The sequence below is a fragment of the Microcebus murinus genome, chromosome 11 (genome assembly GCF_040939455.1).
Source record: "Microcebus murinus isolate Inina chromosome 11, M.murinus_Inina_mat1.0, whole genome shotgun sequence".
Lineage (NCBI taxonomy): Eukaryota > Metazoa > Chordata > Mammalia > Primates > Cheirogaleidae > Microcebus > Microcebus murinus.
In genome coordinates, this window is record NC_134114.1 from 102,561,049 (window position 1) to 102,570,494 (window position 9,446).

A 9,446-nucleotide genomic window follows, 5' to 3' on the forward strand; every position below is an offset into this window, starting at 1 on the left:
GCGGGCCTCGCTCTTCTGAATGCCGCTAGCTCGCCACCCACCCACGGGTGAACCTGGTCAGGGTGCTTTCTCTCGGGGGCAGACTCTTTTCCGGGCGGGCTACCGGTGTCTCTGTTTGCTCGTTTCTTTCTTCCATTTCGGGAAAGTCTTCCTTGCTGGGTGTGGAAATCTCCTATGCCTTCCCTCGCCTATTCTGTCAGCTTTAAAATTCTCCTTCAGTTGCCACCCTCACAGATGGATTAGGAAACTCTTTCCGGTGCACTCATTAGTGAAATGACCTCCAGGAAGCTGGAATCCAATATCTAATAGCTGATTTTTAGCGAGTCCACACGCCAGGGTGGTCGGGGTCCAAAGCAGCCCCGGCCAGGCCCAGGCCCCTTGGACTGGGCCACAGGAGGACACGGAGGAGGGTCCCGGCCCCCACGAAGCGGTGCCGGCAGTTCTCCACGGGCTTGGGCGTTTTCCAGAGGTAGGAGATGGAGGGGACTGATTTCTTCAGCGCCCCCCAAACCACGCCACCCCACCCCACCCATGGGACACATCCCCAGAGAGAGACGCCCCATACACTGGCTGTGCCCCAGCCCTGGCCCGGGGGAATAGGCGGCAGCCCACCCACAGGGCGAGGGGGGGGCGCAGCTGAAAGGGGTTGTGGGGGAGGGCGGCCCCTGGCTGGGGTCAAAGGGCGAGCGTCCCGCGCGTGCGCAGTCAGCGGCAGCGACGCGCTGGGGGTGGGCAGCGGGTAGGTGAAGGAGGCCGGGCGAGGAGACGAGGGGGGCTGGGAGGGCTCCACCTTGGCGAGTCCAGCCGTGGAGGCGCATCTTGTGTGAGTGTGAGTGAGTGTGAGTGTGTGTGTGTGTGTATAGAGAGACAGCCCCCCACCCCGCCCCGCCCCGCCCCGCCCATCACCCCCGTCCCTGGGAGCCCGCGGGACCCGGCCGGCCCGGCCCCGCCCGGCGCGGGGCCTGGGGCGGGAGGCGGCGGCGGGGAAGCCCAGAGAGGCTCGGCTTCTCGAGCGGGGCAGGGGCGCCCTCCGCCGCCGTCTAGGGCCACACCACCCTGAACGCCCCCGATCTCGTCTGGTCTCGGAAGCTAAGCAGGGTCGGGCCTGGTTAGTACTTGGATGGGAGACCGCCTGGGAATACCGGGTGCCACAGGCTGCTGCTTTTTTTTTTTTTTTTCTTGCCTCTTGTTCTGTCCCCTTTCTTGGAGCGAGGCGGCGGCCCGGGGTGGGGGTCACCCCCACCCTCAGCGCCCGCGCGGTGCCTGGCGCCCCAGCCCGCACCGTGGGGCCTCCTCTTGTCCCAAGCCGCGACACCGCCGCCACGCGGCAGCATGCGTGGCATCTGGACTGTCAGGTCTCAGACCAAAGGTCTGCTCTGTGGGAACCGACACACTGGAGGAAACCTTGAGAGTCTGAGAGGGGAGGGAGTTCCAGAAGAAGGCCAGGATGTCATTTTGAGGGAGTATGTGACCAGAACTCGTCCCGTTGCTTTTGGGGTTCTATGGGCTACACGCAGGAATCTTTGGTGGTGGCACCTGATGTTGGGGGATCCGGAGTCACACCCAGACCTGCTCCACAGGCCTCCTTTTACTTTTCTCTTCGGATTCATTATTTTTAAAAAGTGTCTCTTACCTCTAGGATTGCATTTTCTTTTCTCTCTCTTTTCAAGCAGATGATGGGAGTACAAGTATTCAGGTGACATGTGTTGCCCGTGCCGCCCTCCCCCCTGTGTTCTTTTTTTTTTTTTTTTGAGACAGAGTCTCGTTTTGCTGCCCAGGCTAGAGTGAGTGCCATGGCGTCAGCCTAGCTCACAGCAACCTCAATCTCCGGGCTCAAGCAATCCTGCTGCCTCAGCCTCCCGAGTAGTTGGGACTACAGGCATGCACCACCACGCCCGGCTGTGTTTTTTTATATATATTAGTTGGCCAATTAATTTCTTTCTATTTTTAGTAGAGACGGGGTCTCGCTCTTGCTCAGGCTGGTTTCGAACTCCTGACCTGGAGCAATCCGCCCGCCTCGGCCTCCCAGAGAGCTAGGATTACAGGCGTGAGCCACCGCGCCCGGCCCCCCCTGTGTTCTTATTCATATACCTCTCATGTTGTTCCAGCGTATTGTGGGGGTACCAATGTTAAGGTCGGGTGCCTTGCCCTCTCCAAGCCTCCCCCCTCGGGTCAGAGCTTCAAGTGCGCCCATCCCCCAGTCGGTGCGCACCCACCCCATGCCTAATGGATGTGTATGCCCCTCCCCTCCCCCCACCCGCCCGCCCGACACCCACCCGATGAAGGTGATTCCTCTCTGTCCACTTAGGCGTCCATCCGTTCGTACCAATTTGCTGGTGAGCGTGCTCACGTGGTGCTCGTGTGTCCATTCTTGGGATACTTGGCTTCCTGGAACGGGTTCCAGCTCTGGCCAGGAGAACACGAGAGGCGCCCTCTCACCGCTGCTCCTCACAGCCGAATGGCACTCCGTGGTGTCCACGCGCCACATTTTATTGATGCACTCCTGGATGGATGGGCACTCGAGTCGCTTCCACGTCTTTGGGATTGTGAATTGTGCCCTAACTGTAACCCTAACCCTTACCCAGCCCGTCTCCTCTGCCCCTGCCTGACGCACTCCTCCCCGGCCAGGCCCGTCACTGTCCTGGGCCCCCGCCTGACCGGCTCCTCCCCGCCCGGCCGGTCACCGTCCTCTGCCCCTGCCTGACACGCTCCTTCCCGCCCGGCCTCTCACCGTCCTCGGCCCCTGCCTGACCGGCTCCTCCGTCGCCTGGGCCTTCCAAGGGCTTGGTGTGGACGCTGCTTCCAGGAAGCCCTCCGGAAACCCGGCAGCAGGGTGGCCGCAGCAGTCTCCAGCAGCCGTCCCTAAGTCGCGTGAGTGCGGGGGACGTGCCCCCGCTGTGCCGCGGGGGCCCAGCCTGGTGTCTTCCCTGAGGCCCTGCGGCTGCCGGCTGGGCTGCCGCTCCCCGCAAGGGGAGAGCCGCGGAGGTGGGGACCGCCTCCTGATGGGGACGTACACGCAGCTCTCCACGTCGGATTCCGGGGCTCTCTGTCCTGCCCGAAGGCCCAGCTGGCCTGCGGGTCCTTAGAGTGGCAAAAACCTCCGAAAACTGAGACTGAGGGTCCGGTGGGTGTCTGCACTTTTGTGCTGGGCACCCCAGGGAGGCCCGGGGGCTGGCTGGACAACGTGGTCTGCTGGGCGGGGGGGGGGGGGGGTTGGAGGAGCAACTGATGCCCTTTGCACTTTGGGTAGCAAGAGTCTGAGGTGTCTCTGAGCCCTGTGCCCTGTGGGGGCGGGGCGGGGGGGAGGAGGAGGAGGAGGAGGAGGAGGTGGGAAGGGCCGGGGCCTGCAGTCCTGTTCCCGGGGTGGCACGGCAAGTGGCTTCTTCCACAGGCTGCTTGGCCTGGGCTCCCTGCACCTGGGCCTTTGGAGGACCGGCCCTGTGCTTGCCAACACTTCCTGCAGGGACCCAGAGCTGGGAGGTGGCATCTCTCAGCCCTGGGTCGGGCAGAGCCCCAGCGGGCCATGCCCACAACCTCTCTCAGCACCGGTCCCCCAGAAGGCTCCTTTGGGACCAGGATTCTCTTGCGGTGACTCTTTAAGGTCTGGCCCCTGGATGGAGGGGCACCAGGAGTAGAGGAGCAGGAAGGGGAAGGGGGTGGCCATGCGAGGGGACACTTTGAGGCCAAGTCCCAGCTTCAGCCTGATCCTCCTGGGAACCCCGCTCTGAGACAAGGAGCCGGGCTTCGCATTCCCACAGCAGCCAGTCGTGGGCTGAGGACACCTGGGGCGTTGGGAACTCCCTGGCTTCTCCTCATTAGTTTAACATCTAGAGCTGCTTGGGAATCGCGCCGCCACACACACCCGAGTGCAGGTGTCTTCCGCACAGACTGCGGGCCTCGCTCTTCTGAATGCCGCTAGCTCGCCACCCACCCACGGGTGAACCTGGTCAGGGTGCTTTCTCTCAGGGGCAGACTCTTTTCCGGGCGGGCTACCGGTGTCTCTGTTTGCTCGTTTCTTTCTTCCATTTCGGGAAAGTCTTCCTTGCTGGGTGTGGAAATCTCCTATGCCTTCCCTCGCCTATTCTGTCAGCTTTAAAATTCTCCTTCAGTTGCCACCCTCACAGATGGATTAGGAAACTCTTTCCGGTGCACTCATTAGTGAAATGACCTCCAGGAAGCTGGAATCCAATATCTAATGGCCGATTTTTAGCGAGTCCACACGCCAGGGTGGTCGGGGTCCAAAGCAGCCCCGGCCAGGCCCAGGCCCCTTGGACTGGGCCACAGGAGGACACGGAGGAGGGTCCCGGCCCCCACGAAGCGGTGCCGGCAGTTCTCCACGGGCTTGGGCGTTTTCCAGAGGTAGGAGATGGAGGGGACTGATTTCTTCAGCGCCCCCCAAACCACGCCACCCCACCCCACCCATGGGACACATCCCCAGAGAGACACGCCCCATACACTGGCTGTGCCCCAGCCCTGGCCCGGGGGAATAGGCGGCAGCCCACCCACAGGGCGAGGGGGGGCGCAGCTGAAAGGGGTTGTGGGGGAGGGCGGCCCCTGGCTGGGGTCAAAGGGCGAGCGTCCCGCGCGTGCGCAGTCAGCGGCAGCGACGCGCTGGGGGTGGGCAGCGGGTAGGTGAAGGAGGCCGGGCGAGGAGACGAGGGGGGCTGGGAGGGCTCCACCTTGGCGAGTCCAGCCGTGGAGGCGCATCTTGTGTGAGTGTGAGTGAGTGTGAGTGTGTGTGTGTGTGTATAGAGAGACAGCCCCCCGCCCCGCCCCGCCCATCACCCCCGTCCCTGGCAGCCCGCGGGACCCGGCCGGCCCGGCCCCGCCCGGCGCGGGGCCTGGGGCGGGAGGCGGCGGCGGGGAAGCGCAGAGAGGCTCGGCTTCTCGAGCGGGGCAGGGGCGCCCTCCGCCGCCGTCTAGGGCCACACCACCCTGAACGCCCCCGATCTCGTCTGGTCTCGGAAGCTAAGCAGGGTCGGGCCTGGTTAGTACTTGGATGGGAGACCGCCTGGGAATACCGGGTGCCACAGGCTGCTGCTTTTTTTTTTTTTTTTTTTTCTTGCCTCTTGTTCTGTCCCCTTTCTGGGAGCGAGGCGGCGGCCCGGGGTGGGGGTCACCCCCACCCTCAGCGCCCGCGCGGTGCCTGGCGCCCCAGCCCGCACCGTGGGGCCTCCTCTTGTCCCAAGCCGCGACACCGCCGCCACGCGGCAGCATGCGTGGCATCTGGACTGTCAGGTCTCAGACCAAAGGTCTGCTCTGTGGGAACCGACACGCTGGAGGAAACCTTGAGAGTCTGAGAGGGGAGGGAGTTCCAGAAGAAGGCCAGGATGTCATTTTGAGGGAGTATGTGACCAGAACTCGTCCCGTTGCTTTTGGGGTTCTATGGGCTACACGCAGGAATCTTTGGTGGTGGCACCTGATGTTGGGGGATCCGGAGTCACACCCAGACCTGCTCCACAGGCCTCCTTTTACTTTTCTCTTCGGATTCATTATTTTTAAAAAGTGTCTCTTACCTCTAGGATTGCATTTTCTTTTCTCTCTCTTTTCAAGCAGATGATGGGAGTACAAGTATTCAGGTGACATGTGTTGCCCGTGCCGCCCTCCCCCCTGTGTTCTTTTTTTTTTTTTTTTGAGACAGAGTCTCGTTTTGCTGCCCAGGCTAGAGTGAGTGCCATGGCGTCAGCCTAGCTCACAGCAACCTCAATCTCCGGGCTCAAGCAATCCTGCTGCCTCAGCCTCCCGAGTAGTTGGGACTACAGGCATGCACCACCACGCCCGGCTGTGTTTTTCTATATATATTAGTTGGCCAATTAATTTCTTTCTATTTTTAGTAGAGACGGGGTCTCGCTCTTGCTCAGGCTGGTTTCGAACTCCTGACCTGGAGCAATCCGCCCGCCTCGGCCTCCCAGAGAGCTAGGATTACAGGCGTGAGCCACCGCGCCCGGCCCCCCCTGTGTTCTTATTCATATACCTCTCATGTTGTTCCAGCGTATTGTGGGGGTACCAATGTTAAGGTCGGGTGCCTTGCCCTCTCCAAGCCTCCCCCCTCGGGTCAGAGCTTCAAGTGCGCCCATCCCCCAGTCGGTGCGCACCCACCCCATGCCTAATGGATGTGTATGCCCCTCCCCTCCCCCCACCCGCCCGCCCGACACCCACCCGATGAAGGTGATTCCTCTCTGTCCACTTAGGCGTCCATCCGTTCGTACCAATTTGCTGGTGAGCGCGCTCACGTGGTGCTCGTGTGTCCATTCTTGGGATACTTGGCTTCCTGGAACGGGTTCCAGCTCTGGCCAGGAGAACACGAGAGGCGCCCTCTCACCGCTGCTCCTCACAGCCGAATGGCACTCCGTGGTGTCCACGAGCCACATTTTATTGATGCACTCCTGGATGGATGGGCACTCGGGTCGCTTCCACGTCTTTGGGATTGTGAATTGTGCCCTAACTGTAACCCTAACCCTTACCCAGCCCGTCTCCTCTGCCCCTGCCTGACGCACTCCTCCCCGGCCAGGCCCGTCACTGTCCTGGGCCCCCGCCTGACCGGCTCCTCCCCGCCCGGCCGGTCACCGTCCTCTGCCCCTGCCTGACACGCTCCTTCCCGCCCGGCCTCTCACCGTCCTCGGCCCCTGCCTGACCGGCTCCTCCGTCGCCTGGGCCTTCCAAGGGCTTGGTGTGGACGCTGCTTCCAGGAAGCCCTCCGGAAACCCGGCAGCAGGGTGGCCGCAGCAGTCTCCAGCAGCCGTCCCTAAGTCGCGTGAGTGCGGGGGACGTGCCCCCGCTGTGCCGCGGGGGCCCAGCCTGGTGTCTTCCCTGAGGCCCTGCGGCTGCCGGCTGGGCTGCCGCTCCCCGCAAGGGGAGAGCCGCGGAGGTGGGGACCGCCTCCTGATGGGGACGTACACGCAGCTCTCCACGTCGGATTCCGGGGCTCTCTGTCCTGCCCGAAGGCCCAGCTGGCCTGCGGGTCCTTAGAGTGGCAAAAACCTCCGAAAACTGAGACTGAGGGTCCGGTGGGTGTCTGCACTTTTGTGCTGGGCACCCCAGGGAGGCCCGGGGGCTGGCTGGACAACGTGGTCTGCTGGGCGGGGGGGGGGGGGGGGGTTGGAGGAGCAACTGATGCCCTTTGCACTTTGGGTAGCAAGAGTCTGAGGTGTCTCTGAGCCCTGTGCCCTGTGGGGGCGGGGCGGGGGGGAGGAGGAGGAGGAGGAGGAGGAGGTGGGAAGGGCCGGGGCCTGCAGTCCTGTTCCCGGGGTGGCACGGCAAGTGGCTTCTTCCACAGGCTGCTTGGCCTGGGCTCCCTGCACCTGGGCCTTTGGAGGACCGGCCCTGTGCTTGCCAACACTTCCTGCAGGGACCCAGAGCTGGGAGGTGGCATCTCTCAGCCCTGGGTCGGGCAGAGCCCCAGCGGGCCATGCCCACAACCTCTCTCAGCACCGGTCCCCCAGAAGGCTCCTTTGGGACCAGGATTCTCTTGCGGTGACTCTTTAAGGTCTGGCCCCTGGATGGAGGGGCACCAGGAGTAGAGGAGCAGGAAGGGGAAGGGGGTGGCCATGCGAGGGGACACTTTGAGGCCAAGTCCCAGCTTCAGCCTGATCCTCCTGGGAACCCCGCTCTGAGACAAGGAGCCGGGCTTCGCATTCCCACAGCAGCCAGTCGTGGGCTGAGGACACCTGGGGCGTTGGGAACTCCCTGGCTTCTCCTTGGTTTAACATCTAGAGCTGCTTGGGAATCGCGCCGCCACACACACCCGAGTGCAGGTGTCTTCCGCACAGACTGCGGGCCTCGCTCTTCTGAATGCCGCTAGCTCGCCACCCACCCACGGGTGAACCTGGTCAGGGTGCTTTCTCTCGGGGGCAGACTCTTTTCCGGGCGGGCTACCGGTGTCTCTGTTTGCTCGTTTCTTTCTTCCATTTCGGGAAAGTCTTCCTTGCTGGGTGTGGAAATCTCCTATGCCTTCCCTCGCCTATTCTGTCAGCTTTAAAATTCTCCTTCAGTTGCCACCCTCACAGATGGATTAGGAAACTCTTTCCGGTGCACTCATTAGTGAAATGACCTCCAGGAAGCTGGAATCCAATATCTAATAGCTGATTTTTAGCGAGTCCACACGCCAGGGTGGTCGGGGTCCAAAGCAGCCCCGGCCAGGCCCAGGCCCCTTGGACTGGGCCACAGGAGGACACGGAGGAGGGTCCCGGCCCCCACGAAGCGGTGCCGGCAGTTCTCCACGGGCTTGGGCGTTTTCCAGAGGTAGGAGATGGAGGGGACTGATTTCTTCAGCGCCCCCCAAACCACGCCACCCCACCCCACCCATGGGACACATCCCCAGAGAGAGACGCCCCATACACTGGCTGTGCCCCAGCCCTGGCCCGGGGGAATAGGCGGCAGCCCACCCACAGGGCGAGGGGGGGGCGCAGCTGAAAGGGGTTGTGGGGGAGGGCGGCCCCTGGCTGGGGTCAAAGGGCGAGCGTCCCGCGCGTGCGCAGTCAGCGGCAGCGACGCGCTGGGGGTGGGCAGCGGGTAGGTGAAGGAGGCCGGGCGAGGAGACGAGGGGGGCTGGGAGGGCTCCACCTTGGCGAGTCCAGCCGTGGAGGCGCATCTTGTGTGAGTGTGAGTGAGTGTGAGTGTGTGTGTGTGTGTATAGAGAGACAGCCCCCCACCCCGCCCCGCCCCGCCCCGCCCATCACCCCCGTCCCTGGGAGCCCGCGGGACCCGGCCGGCCCGGCCCCGCCCGGCGCGGGGCCTGGGGCGGGAGGCGGCGGCGGGGAAGCCCAGAGAGGCTCGGCTTCTCGAGCGGGGCAGGGGCGCCCTCCGCCGCCGTCTAGGGCCACACCACCCTGAACGCCCCCGATCTCGTCTGGTCTCGGAAGCTAAGCAGGGTCGGGCCTGGTTAGTACTTGGATGGGAGACCGCCTGGGAATACCGGGTGCCACAGGCTGCTGCTTTTTTTTTTTTTTTTCTTGCCTCTTGTTCTGTCCCCTTTCTTGGAGCGAGGCGGCGGCCCGGGGTGGGGGTCACCCCCACCCTCAGCGCCCGCGCGGTGCCTGGCGCCCCAGCCCGCACCGTGGGGCCTCCTCTTGTCCCAAGCCGCGACACCGCCGCCACGCGGCAGCATGCGTGGCATCTGGACTGTCAGGTCTCAGACCAAAGGTCTGCTCTGTGGGAACCGACACACTGGAGGAAACCTTGAGAGTCTGAGAGGGGAGGGAGTTCCAGAAGAAGGCCAGGATGTCATTTTGAGGGAGTATGTGACCAGAACTCGTCCCGTTGCTTTTGGGGTTCTATGGGCTACACGCAGGAATCTTTGGTGGTGGCACCTGATGTTGGGGGATCCGGAGTCACACCCAGACCTGCTCCACAGGCCTCCTTTTACTTTTCTCTTCGGATTCATTATTTTTAAAAAGTGTCTCTTACCTCTAGGATTGCATTTTCTTTTCTCTCTCTTTTCAAGCAGA

The 9,446-nt window shown here is 63.0% G+C and overlaps 3 non-coding genes across 3 annotated transcripts; all 3 read left to right on the forward strand.

Moving 5' to 3' along the window:
- The first annotated feature begins 1,038 nt into the window (after positions 1-1,038).
- LOC142873863 (5S ribosomal RNA) lies at positions 1,039-1,157 on the forward strand. The gene has a single exon (XR_012921836.1). It is a non-coding gene; the product is annotated as a 5S ribosomal RNA (ribosomal RNA).
- A 3,760-nt stretch (positions 1,158-4,917) lies between these two features.
- LOC142873864 (5S ribosomal RNA) lies at positions 4,918-5,036 on the forward strand. Its single transcript, XR_012921837.1, has one exon. It is a non-coding gene; the product is annotated as a 5S ribosomal RNA (ribosomal RNA).
- A 3,774-nt stretch (positions 5,037-8,810) lies between these two features.
- LOC142873865 (5S ribosomal RNA) lies at positions 8,811-8,929 on the forward strand. Its single transcript, XR_012921838.1, has one exon. It is a non-coding gene; the product is annotated as a 5S ribosomal RNA (ribosomal RNA).
- The last annotated feature ends 517 nt before the right edge of the window (positions 8,930-9,446 follow it).